Source organism: Nannospalax galili, unplaced genomic scaffold (assembly GCF_000622305.1).
Source record: "Nannospalax galili isolate Female #2095 unplaced genomic scaffold, S.galili_v1.0 scaffold237, whole genome shotgun sequence".
NCBI lineage: Eukaryota > Metazoa > Chordata > Mammalia > Rodentia > Spalacidae > Nannospalax > Nannospalax galili.
The window spans coordinates 1,550,185-1,561,734 of NW_008339924.1; the positions used below are offsets into that span (position 1 = coordinate 1,550,185).

Sequence of the window (11,550 nt, forward strand, 5' to 3'; positions counted from 1 at the left end):
AGTTGGCATGGGTCCTGTGCTCAATGCCACCATTGCCACAAGTTCACATGCACAAGCTTCCAGTGGCCTGAAAGCCTCTGCTTCCCTGTGTCCATGAACCAGCCCTGGCTCTTAAAATCTTTCCTCCCCACCTTCTGCAATAGTCCCTGAGCTGTGGGGGGATGAAGTTCAGAATAGGAGTCCCATCCAAGGACACACAGTCCACAGTCTCTTACTCTTTTTTTTTTTTCAATTTTTTTGAAGTTTTGTATATTTCATACAGAAAATCATCTTTGTACTCCCTTCCACTTTGGCACCCTCCCATAGCCTCCCCCCCTCCACTGGAGTTTATACCTTCTGTCATTTGTGTTACGGCCTATCATGTAGAATTAGTGTCCCCAGATGTCCCTTAGTGCAAGTTCATCCATTAGTCTGTCTATCTATAGTCCCTCCCTTTAAGTCAGCTCATTCTCACCCAGAGTAATCAGCTGCCAATAATTTTTCAACTAAAATTGGGGCCTGCTGTTCATTTCCACAGTTCTGTGCTGGGTTTTTGTCTGCTTAAGTTTACATGGGTCTTGTGTATGCTGACACCATTGCTGTAGGTTTGTATGAGAAGAGTCCCAGGAGCCTGTAGGACTGTTTCTATATGGTCATGCACCTCCTCCCTGGCTCTTATAAACTTTCTGCTCGCCTCTTCTGAAATGAGCCCTGAACCCTGGGTGGGTGGATTTTAATATAGGAGTCCTGTCCAAGGATCCATACTCTGCTGACTCTTATTCTCTGCGTTTTAGTCATTTGTGACCTTTTGTGTTCCTGACTGCAGTCTCTCGTTCTTTAAAACTTGGCCAGTTGTGGCCTTCTATGTGCATCAACAGCTATCTAATTGGACTTAAAACCCTGTCAATGGGTAGCACTGTAAACTCAGACAAATGTTAATGGCAAGAGAGAACAAAGATCCTAGAGAAAGCCCTATCTCTTTCATATCTCTAGACAAATGAAATGTCTTATCATATGCTAAATATGGATCATTACATTTACAGACAAGCATACTGTACACTACTTGTCAAAGAAGATTCTTCCCTGTAGTCCCAGCTGGCCTGGAACTCACTATGTAGAGTACTTGCCTTTCTTTTTAATGAGCTTAGTCTTCTTAGTAGCCAGACTTTTCTGTGGTCTGAACTTTACATGCTTCTTTTCTGGGCAAATGGATAGCTTTTAAACCTTTCTGCCTTGTTTTTGTTTATATTCTCTCTGTGAACTTGTCTAAAAGCAATCAGCAATATCCATGCTACATCTTGAATGCTGGGGTGCCTTGAAATTTCCTCTGCCAGATTAGTCATTCTATGTCCCATAAACTCGGTGTTGCACAGTCTCAGGGCACAGACAGGATACTGACAATTTCTTTGCTATAGTAACACAAATGACCTCTAGTTCAGTTCCTAATGTAGTCTTTGTTCCCATATGAAACCACGTGAAACTGGTTTTTCTTGTCCACATTCCTATCAGCATTAAGGTCTTCTGAGATCCCACCAAAATCATCCATTATGCTCTGCTTAGAACATTCTAAGCCTTTTCTAGCCTGCTTCTTAAACCTTTTCCTCCAGCAAACATAAACCAGTTCCAGTTCTTTTTTTTAAAAAAAAAACCTTTATTTATTTATTTATTTATTTATTTATTATTTATTTATTTTTGGTCTTTTTGAGACAGGGTCTCCCTGTAGCCACAGCTGTCCTGGAACTATGTAGACCAGGCTGGCCTTGAACTCACAGAGATCCACCTGCTTCTGCCTCCCGAGTGCTGGGATTAAAGGCGTGTGGCCACCACACCTGGCCCTAATTTTATTTTATGTGTATGAGTGTATTGCCCACATGTATGTGAATTTACCCATGTCATGCAATGCCGTAGAGGTCAGAAGAGGGCTTTGGATTCCCCTGGAACTGGAGCCAAGGACAGCTCATAGCCGCCATGTGGGTCCTGGGAATCAAACCCAGGTCCTCCGCAAGAGCAGTCAGTGCTCTTAACCACTGAACCATCTCTCTAGCCCACATAAACCAGTTCTAAAAAGGCTTAAGAACCACATTGTTTGTCTAGACATGGTGGCATATGCCTTTAATCTTAGCACTTAGGAGGCAGAGGCAGATGGATCTCTGTGAGTTTTAGGCCAGCCTGGTCTACATGCATCAACAAAACAAAACAGAACAAAAAAGAGCCAAATTGTTAAGTTTAGTCATGGCAGTGACCCCACATCTCTGGTACCATTTATGTGTATGAGTGTTTTACCTACATATATGTAGGTGTAACATGTATGCAGGGTCCATGGAGGCCAGAAGAGGGCATCGTATTCCCTGAAACTGGAGTTACTGATGGTTGTTATCTCCATGGGCATGCTGGAAACCAAATCCCAGTTCTGTACAAGAGCAACCAGTACTTTTAACTGCTGAGCCATCTCTCTAGCCTCTCTGGTACCCCCTTTTTTTTTTTTTTTTTTTTTTTAATGTTAGTTTCACATTGCTGTGACCAAATAGCTGAGTAAATAGTTAAGAGGAAAGATTTATTTTGGCTTATAGTTCTAGTGGTTTCCATTTATAATAGTGGGTAGAGCACAGTGAAGCAGGGCAGCTCATATAATGGAAGCCAGGAAGGATGGAGGTGGGGGGGATAGGGAGGGGAGAGAGGTAGGCATGGGGGAGGGAGGGAGAGAGAATGAGTAAGCCAGTGTTAGCTAGCTGCCTCTTTTCCTTTTATTCCATTCAGTCCCTCAGTCTCTGAGATGGTGCCAACTATACGTTCAGATCAGGTCTTCCTAATAGTTTCTCACTTAATAGTTCCCTAGCTGTCTCTTGAAATGCCCTCAGACACACCAGAGGTGTTTTACTAATCTTCTAGGTGCTTTTCCATCCAATCAAGTTGATAATCAAAATAACAGATCTTGAATTTTTTTCCTTGTCTTTTTGCCTGCCATTATAGTCAATGTGATGGTTAGTGTCATCAACTTGACAAATTTTAGAATCCCCTGGGAGATGGGACCTCTTGTAATGTCTATAGGGATTATCTTGGTTGCATTAATAGGTGAGAAGCTCTGCCCTCAGTGGCTGACATCATTTCTTGGGCAGTGATCTGGACTGTATAAAGGAGAGAGTGACCTGGGCCCAGGTATCCATCACTCTTCTTTTGACTGTGAATGTAATGTGACCAGCCACTTTAAGCTCCTGCTGCTTTGACATCTCCACCATGATGGACTATACATACGTGGATTGTGAGCTAAAATAAACCTTTCCTTCCTTAGGTTGCCTTAGGTCACTTTTGTTTGGATGTTTTATCACAACAACAGGAAAATAAGAAAGTTAATTTAATTCAATTATTTTTTTTATGTGTATGAGTATATTGCCTGCATGTGTGTAGTGTACCCGTGTCATGGATTGTCCACAGAGGTTAGAAGAAGGCATTGGATCCTCGGGAACTGGAATTATGAACAGTTGTTAGCCACAATGTGGGTGTTGGGATTCAAGCCCAGGTCCTCTGCAAGAGCAGTCAGTGCTCTTAACTGCCAAGCTATCTCTCCAGCCCAGAAAGGTAATTTTATAAAAGAAGAATGTAGGGACTGGGGATATAACTCAGTTGGTAGAGTGCTTGTTTAGTATGCATGAGGCCCTGAATTCAAACCCCAGTACCTCGTAAACCAGGTTTGGTGATATAGGTCTGTAATCTCAGTTCTTAGGAGGTAGAGAATAGAAGATCAAAAATGACAGCTGAGTGTGGTGGCACACGCCTTTAATCCCAGCACTCGGGAGGCAGAGGCAGGTGGATCTCTGTGAGTTCAAGGCTAGCCTGGTCTACATAGTGAGTTCCAAGACAGCTGGGGCTGCGGGGAGCCCCTGTCTAAAAAAAACCAAAAAAAAAAAAAAAATTCAGTGTCATCCTCTGCTACAGGCCAGGCTGGAATACATGAGGCCTTGTCAACAAACAAACAAACAAAATTAAAAAAAAAGAATTTAAATATTTTTCTCTTATTTTTCAGGTAAACAAGCTACAAATCTTCCCTGAATGAAAATATCATTCTTAAAATTGCATATACACAAAGGAAAAAAAACCCAAGGGTTTTTTATTTTGCCTGAATACAGGATTTAAGCAGCGTATTTCCATTAGACGGTAAGGCAATTTTTCCTTTTCACTTAGATTCTGTTTTATTGTACAGTTTATCCAGATACATTTTATAGATAAATACTCAAAGAATGAATGGATGACAGCAAAACATTTTATTGTTTGTTGTTTATTTATGGTTTGATGGAGTCCACGTGTAGCCCACGCTGACCTTAAACATATAATCTTCTTGCTTCAACCTTTTGAGTACCTAAGATTACAGATATGTGCCTCCAGAACTGACTAAAACATTGAATTAAGTTTTGAAAGCATACAGAGACACTATTACCTTTTTCAAACAATTTTTTGATTCATTTTAATTTTATGTGTTTTGCTTGCATGTATGTAAGTGTGCCCATGTGTGCAGTGCCTATGGAGTCCAGAAGGCATTGACCAGCTGTTTCAAGCTCCTGCTGCTTTGACTTCATCCCCTGGAACTGGAGTTACAGACAGTTGTTAGCTGCCATGTGGGTACTAGGAACCAAACCCAGGTCCTCTGCAGGAGCAGCCAGTGCTCTTAACCACTGAGCCATATTATCTTTTTAAAAATTTATTTGAAGCTGGGCATGGTGGCACAGGCCTACCCAGCTGCCAGTGCTGCTGCTGCTGCCCTACATGCTCAGGTTCGCCGGTAGCCCTCCTCTGATACCACTCAGCAGGGATGGAAGTATTGCCAGTTCTGCTAGCTCCTCTGTCTTGTCACTGCAGAGTTGGTTCTGGGACTTGTGTGGTTGGGACCAAAATAAGGCCCTGCCCTTCCACTGCCCCCTCAGCCTGTGCAGAGCTGCTTCTCTCCAGACACTGTGACTCTGAAGCCTCACTCAATGGACTGCACCTGTTTCCTTCTTCAGTCCTGTTCTAAGACCTCCCCAGAGGGTCAGGGGCCTTCTTACTGGGACACCCAAGCCAAGCTTAGAGGCCTCACTGGGACCCAGCATGGCCTGACCTCCTACCCAAACTTGCTTCTGTAACTCTCCCTCAAGGAAATGAAGCATTTATTTTGCATGTTTTCTGCATGAATTGTGACACTTAAATTTGCATATATGTGTGTGTATTGCTTGTTCCCACACTGGCCATAGCAGCAGGTCCTGGCACTCAGGGCTTATCATGCCTGGTCCCTCTCTCCACTCCCTACCCCTACACTGACCCTACTTCAGGGAGGCCTGGGCCTTTGTGGCCACTTGTCTACAGGCCCTGCCTCCAACATACACTCTTCCAGACTGCATCCTCGCAGCAGGTACACTGCCTTTCACTTCAGATCAGAGTTCTCTGCTGTCTCCTCAGGGGGTTGGCAGGTCCGAGAACCCTTCCTCTTGCTTGCCTACCCCTGGTGTACCCCACTCTGCTACTGCTCCCCGTTCTTCCTGAACCTCAAAACCAACCAAAACGTGAAAAAAAACCCAGCTATTTTTGTACCCTGTGAACCAAAATATTTATGGATCATAAAGGATTTTTTGTGTGTTTACTAGCACTTGGGAGGCAGAGGCAGGCGGATCTCTGTGAGTTTGAGGCCAGCCTGGTCTCCATAGCGAATCCAGGCCAGCTGCAGCTGCTTGGGAGACCTTGTCTCAAAAAGATCAGAAAAAAAAAAAATTTTTTTTTTTTTTTGTTTTTTGTTTTGTCTTTTTGAGATAGGGTCTCCCTGTAGCCCCAGCTGTCCTGGAACTCACTGTGTAGACCAGGCTGGCCTTGAATTCACAGAGATCTGCCTGCCTCTGCCTCCCAAGTGCTGGGATTAAAGGCGTGTGCCACCACGCCTGGCTATTGGGTTTTTTTAAAAACAGAGTCTCACAATGCAGCATTCATTGGCCTAGAACTTGCTATGTAGATCAGGTTGGCTGCAAACTCACAGAGATCCACCAGCCTTTGCATCCTGTGTGCTGGAACTAAAGGTATGAACCATCACACCCAACCTATCTATTATCTTTTTTTTCTTTATTTAAAAAAAATTTTTTTTTTTTTGTTTTTTTGAGCCAGGGTCTCCCTGTAGCCCCAGCTGTCCTGGAACTCACTATGTAAACCAAGCTGGCCTTGAACTCACAGAGATCCACCTGCCTCTCCCTCCCAAGTGCTGGGATTAAAGGCATGTGCCACCACGCCCGGCAAAAATGTTAAATGTTTTATTTATTATTTTTGTTTTATGTGTATGGGTGTATTGCCTCCATGTATGTGAGTGCACCCATGCTGTGCAATGCTTCGGAGGTTAGAAGAGAGCTTTGGATTCCCCTGGAACAGGAGTTAAGGACAGTTCATAGCCGCCATGTGGGTGCTGGGAATCGAACCCAGGTCCTCTGCAAGAGCAGTCAGTATTTTTAACCCCTGAACCATCCCTCCCAGCCCCCCATTTTCCTTTTTTTTTTTTAATCTTTTTGAAGCAGGATCTCCCTGTAGCCCCAGCTGTCCTGGAACTCACTATGTAGATCAGGCTGGCCTTGAACTCACAGAGATCCGTCTGCCTCTGCCTCTCAAGTGCTGGGACTGCAGGTGTGCACTGCCATGCCTGGCTTCCCATTATCTTTTTTAAAAAGATTATTTTTATTGTGTGTGTGTGTGTGTGATATGTATATATGTGGGTCTTATTACAACAGCACATGTGTGAAAGTCAGAGGACAACTTTATGGAGACAACTTTTTTCTCTCCTTCCACCTTTACATGGGTTCTGGCAGTCTAACTCCAGTCTCCGTGGTTGTATGGCAAATGCCTTTACTTGCTTTGCCATTATGCCGGGCCCTGCTCTATACCTTTCAGTTCCTTCTTTTGTTTGTTTTGTTTTTTGACTTACAATTTCCATGATGACTGGAGTGAGTAGGATCTCCTTTTAGCCTCAGCTGGCCTAGAACTTGCTGGGTAGATCAGACTGGCCTCATCTTACAGAGATCTCCCTCCTTCTGCCTCCCAAGTGCTGAAAGGCATGCACCACCATGCCCAGCTCAGAAATATGTCTTTATATTTTGAGTGTGAGGCTAGTCTGGGCCACCTGAGACTATACTGCACAAATTTTTAAAAATTTAAAACTAGTTTAAAAAGTACAACTCAAAGCATCAAATAAAGCAGGAATATTTTGCATTTTGTTTTACTTTAAAAATTTTTTTTAAACTGGACTCATGTTCTTTTTTTCTTAAATATTTTATTTGTTATTTTTATTTTCTGTGTATGAGTGTATTGCCTGCATATATGTGAGCACACCTGTATCATGCAGTGCTGCAGAGGTCAGAAGAGGGCCTCAGATTCCCCTGGAACTGGAGTTAAGGATGGTTCATAGCCTCCTTGTGGGTGCTGGGAATCAAACCTGGGTCCTCTGCAAGAGCAGTCAGTGCTCTTAACCACTAAGCCATCTCTCCAGTCCCTGTTTTACTTTTTTATATTTTATTACTTTTATGTGTATGAGTATATTGCCTGCATGTATGTAAGTGTACCCGTGACATGCAATGTCCACAGAGGTCAGAAGACGGCATTGGATCCCCTGGAACTGGAGTTAGAGATAGTTGTCAGCCACCATGTGGGTGCTGGGATCTGAACCTGGATCCTCTTGCAAGAGCAGCCAGTGCTCTTAATCGCTGAGCCATCACTTCAGTTCCGAAGTTTTGTTTTTTAAATTAAAAAATTTGGGGATGGAGAGATGGCTTAATGGTTAAGAACACTGGCTGTTCTTGTAGAAGACCCGGGTTTGAATCCCAGCACCCACATGGCAGCTAACAACTGTCCATAACTCTAGTTCCAGGGGATCTGACAGCCTCTTCTGTCCTCTGTGGGCGTATATATATATATATTAGCCAAGGTCTTACTTAATATATTAGTAGTATAGTCTCACTTTAAATTTGTAATCCTTCTGTCTCAGTATCTCAAGTGCTGGGGATTATCGATGTGTGCCACCATATCTGACAGACGTATCTTGAGTCAGATTTAACTTTATTTGAGAAATAGATAGAGACTGATGGTGTGTGTTAATCAGCCTTCTGGGACCAGAATACCTGAGAAAACACAAAAGGGGGAAGGTTTACTTTGTTTAGGGTTTCAGAGACCAGCCCATGGTTAGTTGGCCCTACAACTTGTGCAAGGCAGAAGATTGTAGGAGGAGAGGCTGGTAGAGCAGTGCAGCAAGGAATCAGAGAAAAAGGCTATAATCCCAGTCACCTCTTCAAGGGTATACTCCCCAGTGACCTCACTTCCTTCCATTAGGCCCACAGGCTAGGCCCAAGCATTTAACACACAAGCCTTTGAAGGAATATTTAAAGGATTCAAACCATAACATGGTTTCTTTTCTTCTCCTTGTTTTCTTCCCATGCTGACTTTGAACTCACCATGTAGCTGGAACTCCCAACCCTCCTGTTGACCTCTGCAGTGCTAGGAGGCTCGGTTTCTGCAGTACTGGGGATCAAACCCTGGGCTTCTGGCATGCAAGGCAAACACTGTACCCTCTTCCTATAACATGGTTTCTTACATGCAGTGATGGAAACCAGAAGTCATTTTCATGGTGAACCATTTCTCCAACCCCCAAAAATCTGTAAATCAATTTCTGAGAAAATGTTAATTGATTCGTCAATACAGAAAGCCTATAGATGATGCCCCCTTCATGTCAGGCCTGGAAGTTTGTTTTTGGTTTCTTGACTTACAATTTCAGGAGATGCAGTCCATTATGAAGGGGAAGGCATGGCAGCAAGTGACTCCAAGATGGATGGAGTGAGTGGAACCTAAGTCCTCTGCAAGAGCAGCCAGTGTTATTAACTACTGAGCCATCTCTCCAGCCCTGCCTTGTTTTTGTTTTGAAAGACATGGTCACACTGTGTAACCCTGACTGGCCTAGAACTTGTTATATAGACTAGGCTGGGCTTGAAATCACAGAGATTTACCTGCCTTTGTCTCCCAAGTGCTGGAATTAAAGGCATGTGTGTGCCACCACGCCTGGCTCTCACCATAGCTTTATGATATAGATTTTTTTGTTGTTAATTTTTTTATGTGTATGAGTATATTGTCTACATGTATGTGAGTGCACCCATGTCGTGCAGTGCCATGGAGGTCAGAAGAGGGCGTCAGATTCCCCTGGAACTGGAATTAAGGATGGTTCATAGCCGCCATGTAGATGCTGGGAATCAAACCCGGGTCCTCTGCAAGAGCAGTCAGTGCTATTAACCGCTAATCCATCTCTCCAGCTCCTTATGATGTAGATTTTTTTAAAAATATTTTTTATTGGGTTTTTGTGCATTTCATACAATAGTTCTTAAATTTAGACCCCCCTCCCCCATCCATTATGCATTAAGTCCTATTGATGTAGATTTTAAGTGTCTTCACAGATCAGTACGCTGAGGTATGATAGGTTACCTAACTGGTCCCAGGGCACATACAAAGCTAGAGCTTTGATCAGAAACTCATGTGAGTGTGTGTGTGTGTGTGTGTGTGTGTGTGTGTGTGTGTGTGTGTGTACATGAATACAAATACATATGGAGGCCAGATAACAGTCTCAAGTGTTGCTCTTTAGGTGCTGTGCACTTTTTCCTTCCTTTCCTCCTTCCCCTCCTCTCTTCTCTTCTCTTTTTTTTTTTTTTTTTTTTTTTTTTTTTTTTTTTTTAAAAAAAAAAAAAAAAAAAAAAAAAAAAAGAGGACATGTAGACCAGGCTGGCCTTGAACTTACAGAGATCCGCCTGCCTCTGCCTCCCAAGTGCTGGGATTGAAGGCATGCACCACCACCCCAGCATGTGCACCTTATTTCTGAGGTGTCTCTCACTGGCCTAGAACTTGCTGACTAGGCTAGATTGACTGACTAGCAAACCCCAGGGATCTGCCTATCCCCAGCACTGGAATTACAAGTGTGCCATCACACACCCAACTTTTTTTTTGGTCTGTGAGACAGGGTCTCCCTGTATTCCCAGCTGGCCTGGAACTGGCTATGTAGACCAGGCTGACCCAAACTCACAGAGATCCATCTGCCTCTGCCTCCTGAGCACCAGGATTAAAGGTGTGTCACACCATGCCTGGCTTACACCCAACTTTTTTTTACTTGGGTTCTGGGGATCAAATTCAGGTCCTCATGCTTGTACAAGTACTTTAGTGAGCTATGTCCCCAGGCCTGTTCAGAAATCTTTGAAAGAAAATAATAAAGACTGGTGAGATGGTTTAGTGGGTTAAAGCACTTGCTGCTCAAGCCTGATTACCTGGAACCCATGGTGGAAGGAGAGAACCGACTCCCAAAAGTTGTCTTCTGATCTCTGCACGTGTGATGGCACACATGCTCCTACACATCATACCCACAGAGTAATAATACATAAAGTTTAAAGTTTATTGTTTTTGTTTTTGTTTTTGTTTTTTGGTTTTTTTGAGACAGGGTCTCCCTGTAGCCCCAGCTTTCCTGGAACTCACTACTTAGACCAGGCTGGCCTTGAACTCAGAGATCTGCCTGCCTCTGCCTCCGGAGTGCTGGGATTAAAGGCATGTGCCAACACTCCTGGCTCAAAGTTTAAAGTTTTAAAAAGAAAAAAAATAAGAACTGATTTGTGGCTGGACAGATAATAAGCTGCAGTTTAGATTCTAATTCTTTCTTGGCAACAGTCTCTACCACGTCTGTTAAAGGGCACGTTCATGGAGCTGTAGGATCACATGGGCAATATTTTTGTTTGAAATCTACCTTCTTTCTTATAGTTCTGCCACCCTGGGACAGTAAAGAAGCAGAACTTCAGGCTCCTTTCATTCCCTGTTGGGTAAGCATGTAGGAGATGTTGGCCGTTCTGTGCTTGACATCTGTAGAGAATCTTGGGGACAAGTGGAGGGGAGGGATATTCCTTTTGTGTTGATGTCCTAACTCTACAAGCTGGTTTATGAATGGGATGCTGTCAGCAGTGACCATCAGGTCATTTTGGGAAGGAAGAGTAAGATCTTCCTTGAGGGTTAGCATCTCCGTGGAGGACTGGGTATAGAGATCAGGGATTGTGGCTCATACCTGTAATCCCAGGATTTGAGAGACTAAAGTAAAAGGAATGTTATAAGTTTGAGGCCAGCCTGGGCTACTAAGTGAAACCCTGCCTCAAAAAACCAAGAAACAGGGAGGAGTTTGGAAAAGAATGGTGCAGAAGTTGGTCCAGAGAGATGTCTCAGTGGGTAAAGGCACTTGCTGCCAGGCCTGGGCCTGGTGACCTGACTTTTATCCCTGGAACCTACATGGTGGAAGAAGAGAAACAACTCTAGCAAGTTTATCTCTAACCTGCACACACACAAATGTAAAAAAAGTTAGAAACTGGAGAGATGGTTCAGTGGTTGAGAGCACTTGCTTCGATGGTTTAAATAAGAAATATCCCCATGCTGGGCGTGAGGGTGCACGCCTTTAATCCCAGCACTTGGGAGGCAGAGGCAGGAGGATCTCTGAGTTCAAGGCCAGCCTGGTCTACATAGTGAGTTCCGGAACAGCTGGGGCTACAGGGAGACCCTGTCTCAAAAATA

The 11,550-nt window shown here is 43.7% G+C and overlaps 1 protein-coding gene across 6 annotated transcripts in view; it reads left to right on the top strand.

The window, feature by feature from the left end:
* Positions 1-11,550, top strand: part of Ppp6r2 (protein phosphatase 6 regulatory subunit 2) — a 109,909-nt gene that overhangs the window by 26,810 nt on the left and 71,549 nt on the right. For 5 of the 6 annotated variants that reach the window (XM_008834751.3, XM_008834750.3, XM_008834753.3 and 2 more), the window contains exons 2-3: positions 4,001-4,131; positions 10,756-10,814. The gene's annotated coding sequence lies outside the window, so the exon portion shown is untranslated. Of the gene's footprint in view, positions 1-4,000; positions 4,132-10,755; positions 10,815-11,550 lie in introns of those variants that run through there. The other variant, XM_029564350.1, reaches the window with a different exon arrangement.